Source organism: Oncorhynchus kisutch, linkage group LG4 (genome assembly GCF_002021735.2).
Source record: "Oncorhynchus kisutch isolate 150728-3 linkage group LG4, Okis_V2, whole genome shotgun sequence".
Classification (NCBI taxonomy): Eukaryota; Metazoa; Chordata; class Actinopteri; order Salmoniformes; family Salmonidae; genus Oncorhynchus; species Oncorhynchus kisutch.
The window spans coordinates 177,495-181,896 of record NC_034177.2 but is presented as its reverse complement, the minus strand read 5'-3'; the positions used below and the strand labels follow the sequence as shown (position 1 = coordinate 181,896).

Genomic DNA, 4,402 nt, shown 5'->3' with positions numbered 1-4,402 from the left:
GTGCATGTAATTCCTTTAATCGAAGTGAAACCTTCACAAATCAAAACAGGTAAACTGAATCCAAACGTGCCGCAACCATCGCGCACACAAACACTCACAGAAAATAAATGATTACCCACAAACACAGGGGGGGAAAAAGGCTGCCTAAGTATGATTCCCAATCAGAGACAACGATAGACAGCTGCCTCTGATTGGGAATCATACCTGGCCAAACAAAGAAATAGAAAACTGGAATGCCCACCCACATCACACCCTGACCTAACCAAAGAGAGAAATAAAAAGGGTCTCTAAGGTCAGGGCGTGACACAAGTGGCTTGCAGTTCAGGAAGACCTGTATCCACAGCAGCAGCCCAGGGAACTACAGAGACTTAATATAAGGTCAAATTCAAAACAACAGAAATCCCATAATTAAAATTCCTCAAACATAGAATTATTTTACACCATTTTGAAGATAAACTTGTTGTAAATCCAGCCACAGTGTCCGATTTTAAAAAGGCTTTACGTTGAAAGCACACCAAACAAGTATGTTAGGTCAGTATCTAGTCACAGAAAACACAGCCATTTTTCCAGCCAAAGAGAGGAGTCACAAAAAGCAGAAAAGAGAAAAAATGAATCACTATCCTTTGATGATCTTCATCAGATGACACTCATAGGACCTCATGTTACACAATACATGTATGTTTTTGTTCGATAAAGTTCATTTTATATCCAAAAATCTCAGTTTACATTGGCGCGTTACGTTCAGTAATGTTTTGCTTCCAAAACATCCGGTGATTTTGCAGAGAGCCACATCAATTTACAGAAATATTCATCATAAATGTTAATGAAAATACAAGTGTTATGCATGGAACTTTAGATAAACTTCTCCTAATAATGCACCGCTGTGTCAGATTTCAAAAAAGCTTTACCGAAAAAGCACACCATGCCATAATCTGAGTACAACAAAACAAGCCATACAGATATCTGCCATGTTGTGGAGTCAACAGAAGTCAGAAATAGCATTATATTATATATATGTTCGATAAAGTCCATTTATGTCCAAATACTTCCTTTTTGTTTGTGTGTTTAGTACACAATCCAAACTCACGAGGCGCGGGCAAATCCAGGCGAAAGTTCAGATGAAAAGTCATATTACAGTTCGTAGAAACATGTCAAACGATGTATATAATCAATCTTTAGGATGTTTTTAACATAAATCGTCAATAATGTTCCAACCGGAGAATTGCTTTGTCTGTAGAAATCCGATGTAAACGCAGGTCGCTCTCACGTGAGCGCACGTGATCAGTGTGTGTGATCAGCTCATGGCACTCTCGCAGAGCCCTCTAACCAAATCTACTAATAATGTGCATATATTAGGAACTGGGCCTGAGTAGCAGGTAGTTTACTCTGGACACCTTATTCATCCAAGCTAATCAATACTGCCCCCCAGTCCCAAATAAGTTAATATTTCACTACTCATTGATGAGCCCTCGTGGACAGAAAAATTGTGACCAAGGTGATGGTGAGAGCTTCGAAATAGATATATTTTATCATGTGCTTGACAGTCTCACAGCTAAGCTGCAGAGGTGTTTTTCAAAGAAGAATTGCGAGATCATGCAAGGGGTCCTGTTTGCCTTTGACCTTTGAGTCAGATTTAGAGGACATCAATCATGAGGTTCATCAAACCAAGCGGCTTCTTGATAGGAGAGAGAAAAGTGGAAGGGACAGACCGTCTACTCTCCTTGACTTTGTTGTGTTTCTAGAACCTTCTAAAGATGTCTGCCATGAGCTATTTCGATGCTGTAGGATTTCTGTTGTTACACCCAGTCAGCAGTGCTTGTTGCGAGAGAAGCTTCTCAACTTTACTGATTAAAACCCACCTCAGGACAACAATGGTTGAGGTTAAGTCACCTCTGAATTCTCAGTGTTGAGTCAAGGAGGGCAGGCTCCCCCCAACACGGATGAGTTTGGGAAACATCTGTGTCGTTGTTATTCTTATTATTAAAGTGATAAACAGGTTAATAATTGGACTCACTTGTTTTTTAATAAGCATAAGCCTATGGCAAATCACATGACATGTTTCTAATAAAAAATAATGAAGAATCATTTTACAGAGTACAGTATGTCTACATTCTCTCCTCTTAATCTAAACAACAATTATTTGTCTTATTTTTTCTCTTCCTCATTCTCTTAATTTCTTCTTACTCTCCCCTTTCTCTCTCTGACACTAAGGCTCTATCTCAATTCGTCTTTCCTAGATTCCTCTCCTCCTTTCTCTTCTCCTCCTTCTCAACCCTATTAGAGGAGAAGGTCCAAGGTCCCTCCCCTAGGATTCTATTGTCCAATGTGTTTTGAGACAGAGGGGACGAGAGAAGATGTGAGGAGGAATCAAGTAAGGGTGCATTAAAGTCTGTAATACAACTATTTAATCTCTTTGGTATGTTCATCTCTCACTTTAACCAATAGGTGGAATCATTACTTAACCATTCAGCACTGTATCCAACCATCAACATAATAACTGAGAGAGAGAGAGTTATTGTTACACCTCTTTCTCACAGATCCAGTCATGATTTGAGCCACATTTGTCATCATTCCATGTCTGTACAGGATCAGCTTGTCCATAGTAAATCTCAACACAGTCCTCCTGCCAAGGAGCGGACCACCATTATCAGGCTGTCCTTTCCCCCAGTACCTGAACAACACAGAGAACCAGACAGTCAGACACTGTGGTACAAACATCCTCCTCCATTATAGACATGGTCCTATGTGTTTACAGTTTTAAGGAAACACTCTGTAAGATGTAATCAAGAATGGATCATTAACAATGACATGTTTTTTTATATAATGACATTTTAATCTAAAAATATGACTTGATTTCTAAGATACATCTCTAGTTAGCATAGAATGACATTCATAAGTAGAAACATACATTTTTGAATATGATTGGAAGCAATATATCATTGTTGTTTTGTATCTCCATATCACAATGTAAAATGGTCAAATCTCTCACCCTGTGGTCAGTGTTGTGCCGTCCACCCACTTCCAGATCTCCTCAGTAACAGAGTCAGTCAGACCAATCCAGGCTCTCAGGTGGAGGTTGAAGAGAAATGTCTATTGTTGAGAAAGATAAAGATAATGTCACCCTTAATATATTTATAAAATACTGCAAACATATTAGTGTACTGATGAAAAGTATACCTACTCCGCCTCTCTCTCTCTCACTCTCTCTCTCTCTCTGCTGTTTATGATCACCAGGTCTGCTCCTCTCCCCTTACAGTCCTGTCTGTTCTCTCTCTCACCTGTTCCTCTCTACTGTTTATGATCACCAGGTCTGCTCCTCTCCCCTTACAGTCCTCTCTGCTCTGCTTCCAGGTTTTCTTCTCAGTAGACAGGAAGTACAAACTGGAGTCAAAGTATCTCCATCCCTCCTGACAATGCTGCTCTGTTGAAGAGCAAAGGTGAACACATTGAGAAACTTAGTCAGTATCTCTATACTCAAAATCCCATTGATATATAATTATTATAATTTATCACAGTTTATATCTCACCTATCACAAAAAGCTTTGCCTGAATATGGCCTTTCTCTGTAGTCAGGATGTTGTATCTGGTCTGTATCTGGTCTCTCTCTTTAGTCAGGTTGTTGTATCTGGTCTGTATCTGGTCTCTCTCTTTAGTCAGGTTGTTGTATCTGGTCTGTAACTGGTCTCTCTCTTTAGTCAGGTTGTTGTATCTGGTCTGTATCTGGTCTCTCTCTTTAGTCAGGTTGTTGTATCTGGTCTGTATCTGGTCTCTCTCTTCAGTCAGGTTGTTGTATCTGGTCTGTATCTGGTCTCTCTCTTTAGTCAGGTTGTTGTATCTGGTCTGTATCTGGTCTCTCTCTTTAGTCAGGTTGTTGTATCTGGTCTGTAACTGGTCTCTCTCTTTAGTCAGGTTGTTGTATCTGGTCTGTATCTGGTCTCTCTCTTTAGTCAGGTTGTTGTATCTGGTCTGTATCTGGTCTCTCTCTTCAGTCAGGTTGTTGTATCTGGTCTGTAGCTGGTCTCTCTCTTCAGTTGTGTTGATTTTAAAAAGGGAGAAACTCTGGAACAAGTTGTTCCTTTTATCCTCAAAATCTTTGATGTCTCTGTTATCTACACAGTATAACACATAGTTACTAAGTAAAACACCTGGTAAATAGTCTTAGTAACCAGCACACTTCTTACAATTAGGTGATAAGCAATGTGTGTTACCTGAGTGCTGGTCTCCTGGTCCATTATTAGGAGCAGTGTCTGCTGTCTCTTCTCTCTTGGTGTTGGTCTCACCGTCTCTCAGGGTGTCTGCACTGACGTAGATATCTACAATCCTCTCCTCCATCTCACCTCTGTCAAATTTGACCTTCTTGTTCATATCTGGCTCGGCATTGATTACCTTTGACATCTTTAAC

At 39.9% G+C, this 4,402-nt stretch overlaps 1 long non-coding RNA gene across 1 annotated transcript; it reads right to left on the bottom strand.

Moving 5' to 3' along the window:
* Positions 1 to 2,619: 2,619 nt before the first annotated feature.
* Positions 2,620 to 3,675, bottom strand: LOC116373358 (uncharacterized). Its single transcript, XR_004209533.1, has 4 exons — positions 3,528 to 3,675; positions 3,279 to 3,421; positions 2,990 to 3,090; positions 2,620 to 2,671 (listed from the first exon to the last, which is right to left on the bottom strand). It is a non-coding gene; the product is annotated as an uncharacterized LOC116373358 (long non-coding RNA).
* Between the last annotated feature and the right edge of the window lie 727 nt (positions 3,676 to 4,402).